Consider the following 15,021-nt stretch of genomic DNA (forward strand, 5'->3'; position numbering starts at 1 on the left):
GAGTGGCTTGCAGTGCTCGTAGCAGTGCTGGCTTGAAGCGGGGAGCGGCGGTAGATTGTGGCCTCGCTTTCGGCTGTGTAGGCCTGTAGGTGGCCTGAGGCTTGACGCCTGTATAGAGCTTGTAGCTGACGCCTGGTGAGTTGCTTGTAGCTGGCGCCTGTGAGTTGCCGCGGTGTGCTCGAGGCTTGACGCCTATATAGAGCTTGTAGCTGACGCCTGGTGAGTTGCTTGTAGCTGCCGCCTGGTGAGTTGCCGCGGACGGCTGGCTTGTGACTCCTTCCTTCCTTCTACGCCTGTCCCCGGAGTTTGTTGGTGAGTTCTCGTGGCTCGGAGCTTGGAGGAGAACGAAGTAGCGAAGGCACAGGCGCGGAGGTGACCGCTGCCAACGAAATGTAACGGGCTTCGGAAGCGTTTAAAGGCGTTGATTAAAACTTCAGCTTCCTTAAGGCGAATATATTCGTAGCCTATGTACAAAGGAGCATCGGAGCGAGAGCGACTGTCCTTGTGTGTCAGTCGGACTCTCGTGAAGGAGTGACGAGTTACAGGTTGGAAAATAATTGTTACAATTGGTCACGTACGTAGGTGACTATTTTGGCCCAGGTATGACGACATGTAAGATTTTATTTTCGGGGGGGTGAGTATACATTAACCTTTGCACTTCACCAAAAACCTATATACATTAGTGAAATTTTTATTTATTTTATTTTTCTATTTATTTTTATTTGCTGATGCGTGATAACGTCCATGTTACGAGGCAGATCGTTCAATGAATATGACTTGGCAGCATTTTAAAGAGGACTTTCATTGATTACTTATCACGTTGCAAGCAGGAGAATCGTAGGATGGGGCAACTGAGTACTTTGGCAAACCGAGTAATTTGGGTTTGATTACTATTCAAACCCAAGTAAACCGCGTACCACATGATTCCGTTGCTCTCTTGCGACAGGCTGACAGCTGACGTTAGCTACAGGGATGTTTAGGATCGATGCGGTGGCTGAGTGGTCGATCAGTGCTGGCGTGGTGAGCCCGTGAACCCATAGGTCTGAGTCCCGGGGGCATATTCGCCAAGTCTGGAACACCTCGTCTCCACGGGAAATTAGGACTAATCATAGCGCGCTCAGCTAGGCTACGTATTGCCAGCTCGTGACGTCATTACTTACCCTTTATTTACACAGTTTTATCAAATATATGTTAATTATTTCGTGACAACACACATATTTTCAACAGTTGATATGTATATACTGATGTTACTGATGTCTGACACATTATAACACAGAGCAGGAACACATAACTGATAACTGTGACGAGCTAAGTTATCTGGGAACATTGACGGAACATCGTCCCTTCCTCGGGCAGTGTTACTTTATTTTCAACAGCTGAGATGTTTCTACTGATGATATTGATGTCTGACACATTATAACACAGAGCTGGAACACATAACTGATAACTGTGACGAGCTATTATTAAAGTTATCTGGGAACACTGACGGAACATCGTCCCCTGCTCCTCGGGCTGTGTTACTTTATTTTCAATAGTTCAGATGGCACTACTGATGTTATTGATGTTTGACATGCTATAACGCAGAACTCGAACACATAACTGATAAATGTGTCTAGCTCATCTATCTGGCAACACTGACGGAACATTGGCCCACAGTGTGTGTGTGTGTGTGTGTGTGTGTGTGTGTGTGTGTGTGTGTGTGTGTGTGTGTGTGTGTGTTTGTGTGTGTGTGTGTGTGTGTGTGTGTGTGTGTGTGTGTGTGTGTGTGTGTGTGTGTGTGTGTGTGTGTGTGTAATGTGTGTGTGTGTGTGTGTGTGTGTGTGTGTGTGAATTGAATTAATTGATTAAGCTCAGACTTTATAAAAAAAAGTTTGGAGCTCCTCCAAAAGAAAAAAAATAACACAATATGTTGTCCATGCCACAAGTAAATATCTGGTTATATAACTTACCAAAACAAACACAACAATAATTAAATACATTAACAAAAGTAACAAAAACAGGTACGAAGAAATAAAAATAATTGAAGGAGAATAATGAGGCCAACACCAGACACTCATTCGAACATGCTAGCACTGGCCTCAAGAACAGAGCTAAGTTTTCATGATGGTAACATTGGTGGTTTGCATCAGTGATATATATTTGAAATGTGATGGCCTGTGTATAATAGCTTGGTATGTACATATTATGCAACCTTACAGCTTCACCATCAGTGCACTCCAAAAGAACATGAATTCATCTCCCACAACGCCAGCATCACACTTATCTATTACAAGCCGATCTTCTCTATTTACGCCTTTGATGCCTACCAGCATTAACAGTTGCATTAACTGTTGTTACAAGTTCTTAATCTCGTCACTATTGTTCGGTTGCTCTTCTGTAACCTTGAAATATACCACTCCATGCCATAATCCACCTCAAACATTTCATAATTACTGCAGAGATTTTGTTACTATGTTGAAGCTGCAATTCACTGGTCTTTCAATCTCAATTCCACAGCTTGTTTTAACCCATGTTGTATTGGGAACATCTTGAGACAACCATAACCATGATATACCACACTCATCACAAATGTTTTAATAATAAACATGGAGAAGTATATATCTAACCTATCCAAATGTAAGTGATACATTACTGACCAAAATTTTGTATCTTTACCTAAAATAATTTTAGACCAATATCCCATCATTCTGCTCTTTTATGTATGTCAAGTGGAAATACTCCCAGTTCACCATATACCATGTCATTACTAGTATTCTTATGAACTCCCAATGCCTGTTTTAAAATTTCATATGCAAAGACTCTAACTCTCTAACTCTGTAAAATCCCCAAATCTCTGAAGCATAGGTCAGTACAGGCAACACCTGGTATTAAATAGTTCAGTTTGCATGTCGGCTGGCAAGTCAAATTTCCTACACTTTCCTATCAGTGAATACATTGCCCGTGTTGCCTGTTCTTCAAGCTCCAGCTCGCCTTTGGAACCTTCCTTTGTAATTAAATAACACACCAAGATACTTATAGTCTTCCACTACTTCAATATTTTCACCTCCAAATTCAAATTTGTAGTTATCAATGTTGGCTCTTCCCTACTAAACATGACTATTTTTGTTTGTTGCTGTTAAGTTGTAGTTTCCATTGATTACAGTACAAATTAAAAGCAGTCAAGCTTGTTGCATTCCCTCCTCACTATCACACAAAATAACTGTTTCATATGCATACATTAATACCAGGAGTTTTAGTATGAATTTAAGAAATCATCACCAAATCTACATAAATACAATTAAATTCAAGCAATTTACTTTCAATATCATTAATTAAAGAGCGACCAGCAATGGTGACAAATTTTATCCCTGCTCTTACCCTACTATTGGCTCAGCATGACACAAGACCTGATGTCATCATACATGTTTCTGATTACATTAAATATTTTCCCATTCACCTTTTCCTTCACCAACTTGTACCACAACCTTCCTGCCACACCATATCAAAAGCTTTCTTGTAGTCCACAAACAGACAAAGAGCTTCCTTTTCCTCCAATTGAACATCAATTATACATTTAAGCAAAAATATATGATCCAGTGTAGAGTACTCATGCCTAAAACCTGCTTGTGTTTCATTAATAATAAACTTTGTATTTGAGTATTCATTGAGTCTCTCGTTAAGTGTTGAGGTAAATAACTTTCCCATACAACTAAGCAAAGTGATCCCCCGGTAGTTGTTAACATCCTGAGCGTCACCCTTATTCTTATAAAGTGGCACTATTGTCCCAACCAGCCGCTCAGATGGCATGACGCCAGTATCAAGTATCTTATTAAACAGCTTAACATATAGGGGAACAAAATATGCTGAGTACTTTTAATGTATTCATTTAATATCATGTCAGATGCTGGGGATTTTTTTTTTAAATATTTCTAGCAACCTCTTCGTTGGTTATAGGGTCATTAAGTAATGGTGAGAGCTCATTATCCATATTATCATGATCATTTAGAGTATTTACTTCATTATTATCAATGTTGTCATCACTCGCTAACTGTCTGAAATGCTCGTAAATTCATTTAATGTAATGGGGATGTGGTGGCTCTTTTTCTGACCATTAAGGATTTTCCAGTATTCCTTAGGGTCATCACTTTTGCATTTCCTAGGTTCTTTGATTTTGTTTATCTTCTTTTTTTATTCTTTTAAGATTTCTTTTGTATTTTCTGATTTCCTCAATCATGCTGTTAAGGTTTATACTATTCCTGTGCAAATGATATCTATGCCTAGCTTTATGGTACTCCTTTCCTGCATTCCAGCATTGTTTGACATAACCCTTTACAGTGGCATTATTGTTCTTTTTGATATATGTTTTTTTCTTATGGTGTGGAAAAGTTGCAAGTGCAGGGTCATTTAATATTTGCTTTAATTCCTGGCTAATATCATCTATGGATAAATTATTAAACTTAACCATCAACTCAATTACCTTATACTCACTAATATTCCTCACATATACACAAACCCCTTCTCTCAGCATTCCACTTTCCTGGCCTTTCACTTGCTCTTCTTTGGCCTGCCTCCTGGGCACTCATGCTTACAGCGGGTACATTACTTGGTCCCATAAATTTCATCCTTACGTGTAATCCATAGCGTACATCAGACAATAGCGGATCATCATCGAAAACTCTAAAAACCACCACATACTGCATAACTTCAGGTGAACCTAAGAAGTAATCTATAGTTGTATTGTATGCAGTTGTAGGCTTGCAAATACCACAGTCTTCCCCATCCTTCCATTACATATAAACACTTGATGATTTTTACAAAGTTCAACCAGTTTCCTGCCATAAAAGTTCCTGTCTAGGGTCAGATCTTGGTTTGCCTGGTCTTAGTTATACCATAATCAGTTACACTTGTGTGGGGTACCTCGGCAGGCACCGATCATCATCACCAGCACCAGAGGAACGTAGAGAGAGTATGAGCATTAAAATCACCACAGAGTACATGCATATAGTCATCACTGGTATAAGTTATCAAAAATTGTCCAACTCATCAAAGTGCTCTTCAGTGCCATATCTTGAGTGTGAGGGGAATGTAAACACAGCTTATTACCAACTCCTTACCTAAATTTGCACTCCTCTGTCTACTGTAATTGAGAGTTAGTTCTTATGTGCCTCCACTGAAAGCTAACATTTTCCTAATGGCTAAGTAGACCCCCAGACTGTATGTGTGTGTGTGTGTTTGTGTGTGTGTGTGTGTGTGTGTGTGTGTGTGTGTGTGTGTGTGTGTGTGTGTGTGTGTGTGTGTGTGTGTGTGTGTGTGTGAGTGTGTGTTTCTTGCAATGTGTGTGTGTGTGTTGCAATGTGTGTGTGTTTATTCATTTCTTGCAATGTGTGTGTGTGTGTGTGTGTGTGTGTGTGTGTGTTTGTGTTTGTGTTGGTGTGTGTGTGTGTGTGTGTGTGTGTGTGTGTGTGTGTGTAATTCACCTCTTGGTCTGTTGCGGGTCTCTCTCGAGACAGCCAGCCGGTTCCCTACGGTGTATGTATTTTTTGCCATGTGTGTATTTATTTATTTCTTGCAATGTTCATGTGTGTGTGTGTGTGTGTGTGTGTTGGTGGGTGGGTGGATGGGTGTCTCTTTTGTAAAAATGCAATTCTTGGCAGACGGAATCACGCTCCCCTTGTATCCAGCTCACGCCCCCACAGACAACTTAGCTCGTCACAGTTATCAGTTATGTGTTCCAGCTCTGTGTTATAATGTGTCAGACATCAGTAACATCAGTGTAAACATCTCAACTGTTGAAAATATGTGTGTTCTCACGCAATAATTAAAATATATTTGATAAAACTGTAAATAAAGGGCAAGTAATGACGTCACGAGCTGGCAATACGTGGCCTGGCTGAGCGCGCGCTGTGATTGGTCCTAATTTCCCGTGGAGACGAGGTGTTCCAGACTTAGCGAATATGCGTCCGGCCCAAGGTGAGGCTCGCTTTAAATGCTAAACTCTTTCCAGCGTTTCAATCTGGCCAGTGGGTGTCGAGGCTTTAAGCTAAAACTAAATTGACTCTCTCTCTCTCTCTCTTTCCGAGCAAAAAACGAGTCAGCCACGTCCTCCACCCTCCATGTAAATAGACGCCGTGCATCACCAACAAACCCGTAACCGTGATCCCAAGTACCACCACCTCTATTACCAAGCCTCTAGATAACTTAAAAATCCTTAGTTTCAATGCGCGTAGCCTAAGAAACAAATTTGATGAACTGAGATGTCTTGCTCAAACAGAAAATTTTGACATAATTGCTATAACCGAAACATTTATCGACACCACAAATATTGATTTAAGTTCCGAATACAACATAGATGGCTACAGACTCTTCAACAAAGATCGTGTAAACCGTAGAGGCGGTGGCGTCGCCCTTTATGTCAAAAGCTATTTGCAACCCACTGACAAAACACCGGGAAACAGTAACGTTGAACATTTGTGCGTGCAGTAAACATTGCAAAAGTCAATTTAAATATGTCTGTCATCTACAGACCTCCCGGGCAATCACTCGATGACGACCTTGAAATGTACAGCGTCTTAAGGCAGTCACTTAATAACAACGACTCACTGATATTAGGAGACTTTAACCCCATATCGACTGGGCGACACTGTCAGGTACAGAAGGCGAGTCACATAGATTGATCGAATTTCTAGAAGAAAATTATATAAGCTAAATGGTTTCTGAGCCAACTCGACAAAATAATATACTCGACCTTGTTATAACGACCCAAGATAACCTAGTCAGTAGTGTCACGGTAGGAGAACACCTCGGTTCTTGCGATCATAAATTAGTGCGCGTCGACATTAGAGCTCAATCATCAGTGACTGAAAATAAAGTAAAGGTCCCCAATTTCAAAAGAGCTAACTTCTGAGAAATCCGACAAAACTAACAGAAATACAACTATCAGATGACAGCAACGTAGATGAAGCCTGGCTAAGCTTTAAAATCACTTACTCACTCAGCAGAACACATTCGTCCCCTTGTGCGAAGCGAATTAACACTAATAAAAAGCCCACCTTGGTTTAATAGCGAAATTAAACAATCAGTCAATGAAAGAAAATTGTTTTACAGGTTAAAGAAAGAACAAAGCACGCCCGAAAACATTAGACTTTATAATGATGCCAGGCGACGAGTAAAAAGACTAGTAGGTCAGGCAAAGCGTAGATATGAAGAAAATATTGCAGCCAACTGTAAAAATAATCCGAAATCTTTCTTCAGTTACATAAACAACAGAAAGGCGATCAAAAGTGGTATTGGACCTTTAACAAACAGCGACGGTGCACTAGTGACTGACAGCCAACACATTACAAACCTCTTAAACAATTACTTTTCCTCGGTGTTTAATACTAACAGTCTTCCTCTCGCTACCACCAACACCAGTACTATTGTAAATCTCGAGCATGCATTGCCTAATTTTGAAATAACAACCGATGAAGTCCTTAAAGCTCTCCATTCACTTAAAACAAATAAAAGTCCCGGACCCGACAAAGTATATCCTATACTGCTTAAAGAAACAAAGAGCGAAATACTCTCCTCCCTCACTACCGTATTCAATATGTCCTTGCGACAAGGCATCGTCCCTTCGGATTGGAAAAAGGCTAACGTGACACCGATTTTTTAAGAAAGGAGACAAAAAAATACCAGGTAACTACCGACCCATTAGTCTAACTTCAATTGTAGGTAAGCTACTCGAGCATAATTAGACAAAATTGTGAGTTACCTCGAAAGCCACTCATTAATTGGAGATTCACAACATGGCTTCCGTAACAAAAGATCCTGCCTGTCAAACCTACTGACCTTTTATAACGATCTCTTCTCAACTTATGACGTAACCAAATCAGTGGACGTAGTCTATCTTGATTTCAAGCGTTTGATAAAGTCCCACATCATAAATTACTTTATAAATTAAAGTAAATAGGCATTGACGGTCAAGTAAACCAATGGATCGCGAATTGGTTGAGCAACAGACAACAAAGAGTTGTGATTGACGGATTTAACTCAGAGTGGGCGCCGGTCACTAGTGGCGTCCCTCAGGGCTCGGTTCTTGGCCCAGTGCTCTTCATTATTTACATCAACGACGTGGATGTTGGACTCAATAATCGCATTAGTATATTTGCAGACGACACAAAGATTGGTAACTCGGTTCTCACTTACGAAGACAGGCAAAGCCTCCAAGAGGATTTGCACAAAATATCAGCTTGGTCGGATAGATGGGAGATGCCCTTTAACGTAGACAAGTGCCAGGTCCTTCAAGTTGGAACAAAAAATAAAAAGTTCGGTTACGAAATACGCGGCGTTAAACTCAAAAGCGTTCACTGCGTTAAGGACCTGGGAGTCAAAATCGCGTCAAACCTCATATTCTCACATCAATGCATCGATGCAGCAAATAAAGCGAACAGAATGTTCGGCTTCATTAAAATAAACTTTTTTTTCAAGAATAAAGATGTAATACTTCCGCTCTATAATAGTTTAGTCAGACCACACTTGGAATATGCGGTACAGTTTGGTCTCCCCACCATGCAAAGGACATTGCTAAACTAGAAGGTATTCAGCGTCGAGCAACAAAAATGATCCCTTCCTTGCGCAACAAATCTTACTAAGAAAGGCTTTCCACCCTTAACATGTTCTCTCTTGAGAAACGTCGCCTCCGAGGAAAACTGATCGAATGTTTTAAAATACTTAATGGTTTCACGAATGTAGACAGAACAAAATTGTTTATGATCGATGACACTTTGCGAACGAGGAACAATGGCATAAAACTCAAATGTAGACAAATAAATTCAGACTGCACCAAATTTTTCTTCACCAACGTTGTAGTGCGAGAATTGAATAAGCTCCCACCATCAGTGGTCCAGTTTAACACGATTGACTCCTTTAAAAACAAGCTCGACCGTCACTTCCTTCAACTTAATATTAACTAGAGTAGAAAAGCAACGTTTTGGAGCCATCTGATTAATGTAAAATCACTTAGGTTTAAGGACAGACCACCTAGTCTGGACCATGGGGTCTGTGTGGTCTGATTTTCTATGTAAATCTATGTAAATCTCTCTCTCTCTCTCTCTCTCTCTCTCTCTCTCTCTCTCTCTCTCTCTCTCTCTCTCTCTCTCTCTCTCTCTCTCTCTCTCTCTCTCTCTCTCTCTCTCTCTCTCTCTCTCTCTCTCTCTCTCTCTCTCTCTCTCTCTCTATCTCTCTCTCTCTCTCTCTCTCTCTCTCTCTCTCTCTCTCTCTCTCTCTCTCTCTCTCTCTCTCTCTCTCTCTCTCTCTCTCTCTCTCTCTCTCTCTCTCTCTCTCTCTCTCTCTCTCTCTGCTCATTTTCCCTTTATTTTCAATTTTCCGAACTTCTCTATCATTTTTTTGCAGGCAAGTTTTCAACAACACCGCCATTCTTGATTATAGTCTTGGGCACAGTGAACCACCACTACCACCACCACCACCACCACCACGACCCTTAAACCTCCATCACCACCACCACCACCACCACCACCGTGACACCGCCCCACCCCATCACCACCAACACCACCACCATGACACCGCCCCACCCCCATCACCACCAACACCACCACCATGATCACCGCCCCTACCCCATCACCACCACCACCATGATCACCACCACCACCACCAACATTATGATCACCGCCCCTACCCCATCACCTCATCACCACCACCACCACCACCGCCACAACTCACATCACCATCATCAGCATTTCATCTCCGTTATTAAAGAGAGAGAGAGAGAGAGAGCAATATGGTGTGATATATAAAAAGCAATAGTTTGACGCAGTGTTTCAATTTCCCTGCTTCTTCCTCCCCATAACCACCTCCTACACTCTCTCTCTCTCTCTCTCTCTCTCTCTCTCTCTCTCTCTCTCTCTCTCTCTCTCTCTCTCTCTCTCTCTCTCTCTCTCTCTCTCTCTCTCTCTCTCTCTCTCTCTCTCTCTCTCTCTCTCTCTCTCTCTCTCTCTCTATCACTATCTCTCTCTCTCTCTCTCTCTCTCTCTCTCTCTCTCTCTCTCTCTCTCTCTCTCTCTCTCTCTCTCTCTCTCTCTCTCTCTCTCTCTCTGCTAGATTGTTATCATTTTTTCTTCATTTCTCTCTTCCACAAACTTCTTACGTTACCATTTCGTCTTTCCTCCTTCTTTATCCGTCTTTCCTCATCTTCCCTCCTTCACTATTACCCCCTTAAGTTCTCCGTCTTTTCCTCCTCTTTTCTCCGTTATCATTATCTCCTTAAGTTGACTCGCCTTATTTTTTTTAACTGCATGATGTGACTTGTGGCTGCTTCTTAACACACACCACACCCACACACACACACACACACACACGCCAAAAGCCTGGTCTGGGTACATGGCACCTCTTCCTCTAAGCCCATCACCATATATCTTCCCCAGCTTCAATTTATGCAGCCTCCTTGAAAGTTTGGATCGTCTGTTCCTCACCACTCGACTACCGATATGTCTGATCCATTCATCCACTACCCGGTAGGTATGTCAAGTCATGGCTGTTCTCTTCTTTTTACCGCAAGGAAAGGCAGCTCAAGGGCAAGAAACGAAAGCAGCAACAAAATAAGCCGGATAGACGCTGCTCGAACAAATGAAAATAGAACGAGAGGCCGGAAGAGGTCAGTTGCAGGGATGAGGTGACTTGATGCTTTCCATGCGTCAATCAGCTATAAATAATTCCACCTACCCGTTATTACAAACCCCATACTGCACTCACTTTAACAGCCTTATTGCAGTCAACTGTTAAATCCTTCATTTACTTCAGTCACTCTACACTCTACACCTTTAACTTTTCTAAACACTGGAAATTAATGGCAGGAAGGAAGGAGGGAGGAGGAGGAGGAGAGAAGAGAGAACGGAGGATGAGGAGGAAGGGATCGAAGGAAGGGAGGAGGCAAGGAAAGGAGGCAGAAGGTACAGTCTTTTATGTGTTTCAGCCCATCACTGTAGGGATATTTCTCAGCTCATGAATAGCTTTGTATTATTCTCTGCACTGAGTCTAATGTGTCCATGTCCATTATATAAGTATGGAATAATAGCAACATTGTGTAATCAAGGTGCGGCTTCGTAATGAAAATAAAGATTGAGGAACTTCAACACTTCCATTATTAATGTTTTTGCAAATAACACCATAAACGGTATTCGTTCGTTTGGTCTATCTATCAGTCTGTCTGCCTGTCTATCTATTTACTTGTATATATTTATCTATCTATCAGTCTGTCTACTTATCATATAGTCAGCGTGCATGGCTACGACTCTGCAGGCCCAGGTTCGAATCCGGCCCTGGCAGTCGGCGTGCAGCTCACCCAGCTGTTCATCCTCCCTCTCGGGTTGCTCGATAAATTGGTACCTGGGAACACTTGGGGAAGGCAAACTGAGGCAAGTCCGGATTTCACACTATGCCGTGTCCCGGGTTAATTGGCTCTTACCCACCACAGGCTCAAAGGGACAACGATTTGGAGATGAGACGCGCAGCCACGCGCAGCAATATCGAATGCACTCACCTTTACCTTTATCTGTCTGCCTAGCTATCTTTCTGTTTATCTATCTATCTATCTATCTATGTATTTACCTATCTGTTTATCTATATACTTATATATACGAATACGTGTCTACATTTCTCTATCTCCATTTCTCTGTCTCTATATTTCAGTCCAGCACCAAGCAGCCTCTTCTTTTCATGTTCAGGCCTCTCGCCCGTGGGCACCGCCGCAAGTTAATGTTTCTGGGAGTGTCTGTAATACGACCTGGAACGAGGGCGGAAGAGCTCTCGCGAGAAAATAAAAGACGCAATGGAAGACAGACTTGGAGGTTAATAACTCTCGTCTGTCTCTGAAGAAGTTATTAAGTTTGGAAAGACGGATAAAAAAGGGAAAACAAAAACGGTTACCAAGAAAGAAATGTTGGTCGTGGTGATGAGTCTTATGGAAGGATGATGGATGCTATGGAGCTATTGTTGTAGGTCTGGAAGTAGTAGTAGTGGTGTCTGTGGTAGTGGTGGTTGTGGTGGTGGTGGTGGTGACGGAAGTGGTGGTGGTGGTGGTGGTGGTGACGGAAGTGGTGGTGGTGGTGGTGGTGACGGAAGTGGTGGTGGTGGTGGTGGTGGTGATGGAAGTGGTGGTGGTGGTGGTGATGGTGACGGAAGTGGTGGTGGTGGTGGTGGTGGTGGTGACGGAAGTGGTGGTGGTGATGGTGACGGAAGTGGTGGTGGTGGTGGTGGTGACGGAAGTGGTGGTGGTGGTGGTGAAGGACGTGGTGGTGGTGGTGGTGGTGGTGATGGAAGTGGTGGTGGTGGTGGTGGTGGTGGTGACGGAAGTGGTGGTGGTGGTGGTGACGGAAGTGGTGGTGGTGGTGGTGTGGGTGGTGGTGGTGGTGGTGACGGAGTGGTGGTGGTGGTGGTGGTGTGGTGACGGGTGGTGGTGGTGGTGGTGGTGATGGTGACGGTGGTGGTGGTGGTGGTGGTGGGTGGTGGTGGGTGGTGGTGGTGGTGGTGACGGAGTGGTGGTGGTGGTGGTGGTGGTGGTGGTGGTGGTGGTGGTGGTGTGGTGACGGGTGGTGGTGGTGGTGGTGGGGTGGTGGTGGTGAGGTGGTGGTGGTGGTGGTGGTGGTGGTGGTGGTGGTGGTGGTGGTGGTGAGGTGGTGGTGGTGGTGGTGGTGGTGGTGACGGAGTGGTGGTGGTGGTGGTGACGGGTGGTGGTGGTGGTGGTGGTGACAGGGTGGTGGTGGTGGTGGTGACGGAGTGGTGGTGTTGGTTGTGGTGGTGGTGGTGGTTGTGGTGTTGGTTGTGGTGGTGTTGGTGTTGGTTGTGTTGGTGTTGGTTGTGGTGGTGGTGGTGTCGGTTGTGGTGGTGGTGGTGGTGACGGAAGTGGTGGTGGTGGTGGTGGTGGTGGTGGTGGTGGTGGTGGTGGTGGTGGTGAGTGGTGGTGGTGGTGGTGGTGGTGGTGGTGGTGGGGTGGTGGTGGTGGTGGTGGTGACGGAGTGGTGGTGGTGGTGGTGACGGAGTGGTGGTGGTGGTGGTGGTGATGGCTGACAGGTGGTGGTGGTGGTGGTGGTGGTAGTGGTGATGGCTGACAGGTGGTGGTGGTAGTGGTGATGGCTGACAGGTGGTGGTGGTGGTGGTGACGGTGACGGTGGTAGTGGTGGTGGTGGTGACGGAGTGGTGGTGGTGGTGGTGGTAGTGACAGGTGGTGGTGGTGGTGGTGGTGGTGGTGGTAGTGGGTAGTGGTGGTGGTGGTGGTGGTGGTGGTGGTGGTAGTGGGTAGTGGTGGTGGTGGTGGTGGTGGTGGTGGTGGTGGTGGTGGTGGTAGTGGGTAGTGGTGGTGGTGGTGGTGGTGGTGGTGGTGGTGGTGGTGACGGGGTGAAGTGGTGGTGGTGGTGGTGGTGAAGGAGGTGGTGGTGGTGGTGGTGGTGACGGAGTGGTGGTGGTGGTGGTGGTGGAGTGGTGGTGGTGGTGGTGATGGCGGACCGGTGGTGGTGGTGGTGGTGGTGATGGCTGACGGGTGGTGGTGGTGGTGGTGGTGACAGGTGGTGGTGGTGGTGGTGACGGAGTGGTGGTGGTGGTGGTGGTGACGGTGGTGGTGGTGGTGGTGGTGGTGGTGGTGGTGATGACAGTGAGGGTGGTGGTGGTGGTGGGTGGTGGTGGTGGTGGTGGTGGTGTGGTGACGGGTGGTGGTGGTGGTGGTGGTGGTGGTGGGGGTGGTGGTGGTGGTGGTGGTGGTGGTGGTGGTTGTGGGTTGTGGTGGTGGTGGTGGTGGTGGTGGTAGGGCGTGGTGGTGGTGGTAGTGACGGGTGCCGGTGGTGGTGGTGGTGGGTGGTGGTGGTGGTGGGGTGGTGGTGGTGGTGGTGACGGGTGGTGGTGGTGGTGGTGACAGGTGGTGGTGGTGGTGGTGGTGGTGGTGACGGGAGTGGTGGTGATGGTGGTGTGGTGGTGGTGATGGAGGTGGTGATGGTGGTGGTGACGGAGTGGTGGTCGTGGTGATGGCTGACAGGTGGTGGTGGTGGTTGTGATGTCTTACAGGTGGTGGTGGTGGTGGTGGTGGTGGTGGTGGTGGTGGTGGTGCAGGAGTGGTGGTGGTGGTGGTGACGGAGTGGTGGTGGTGGTGGTGGTGAGGTGGTGGTGGTGGTGGTGGTGACGGAGTGGTGGTGGTGGTGGTGACGGGTGGTGGTGGTGGTGGTGGTGGGTGGTGGTGGTGGTGGTGGTGACGGGTGGTGGTGGTGGTGGTGGTGGTGGTGGTGACGGAGTGGTGGTGGTAGTGGTGAGGGTGGTGGTGGTGGTGGTGGTGGTGAGGGTGGTGGTGGTGGTGGTGAGGCTGGTGGTGGTGGTGGTGGTGGTGAGGGCGGTTGTGGTGGTAGTGGTGGTGGTGTTGGTGGTGAGGATGGTGGTGGTGGTGGTGATGGAGGTGGTGATGGTGGTGGTGGTGACGGAGTGGGTGGTGGTGGTGGTGGTGACGGAAGTGGTGGTGGTGGTGGTGGGGTCGGGTGTGGTGGTGGTGGTGGTGGTGGTGGTGACGGAGTGGTGGTGGTGGTGGTGGTGACGGGTGGTGGTGGTGGTGGTGGGTGGTTGTGGTGGTGTGGTGGTGGTGTTGGGGTGACGGAGTGGTGGTGGTGGTGCTGGCTGCCAGGTGGTGGTGGTGGTGGTGGTGGTGGTGGTGACGGTGGTGGTGGTGGTGCTGGTGAGGGTCGTGGAGGTGGTGGTGGTGGTGGTGACGGACGGGGTGGTGGTGGTGGTGAGGGTGGTGGTGGTGGAGGTGGTGGTGGTGGAGGTGGGGGTGGTGGTGGTGGAGGTTGTGGTGGTGGTGGGTGGTGGTGGTGGTGGTGGTGTCGGTGGTGGTGGTGGTGGTGTCGGTAGTGGTGGTGGTGGTGGTGTTGGTGTTGGTGTTGGTTGTGGTGGTGGTGGTGGTGACGGAAGTGGTGGTGGTGGTGGTGGTGACGGAAGTGGTGGTGGTGGTGGTGGTGACGGAGGTGGTGGTGGTGGTGGTGGTGACGGATGTGGTGGTGGTGGTGGTGTGGG

The sequence above is a fragment of the Eriocheir sinensis genome, unplaced genomic scaffold, assembly GCF_024679095.1.
Source record: "Eriocheir sinensis breed Jianghai 21 unplaced genomic scaffold, ASM2467909v1 Scaffold77, whole genome shotgun sequence".
NCBI lineage: Eukaryota > Metazoa > Arthropoda > Malacostraca > Decapoda > Varunidae > Eriocheir > Eriocheir sinensis.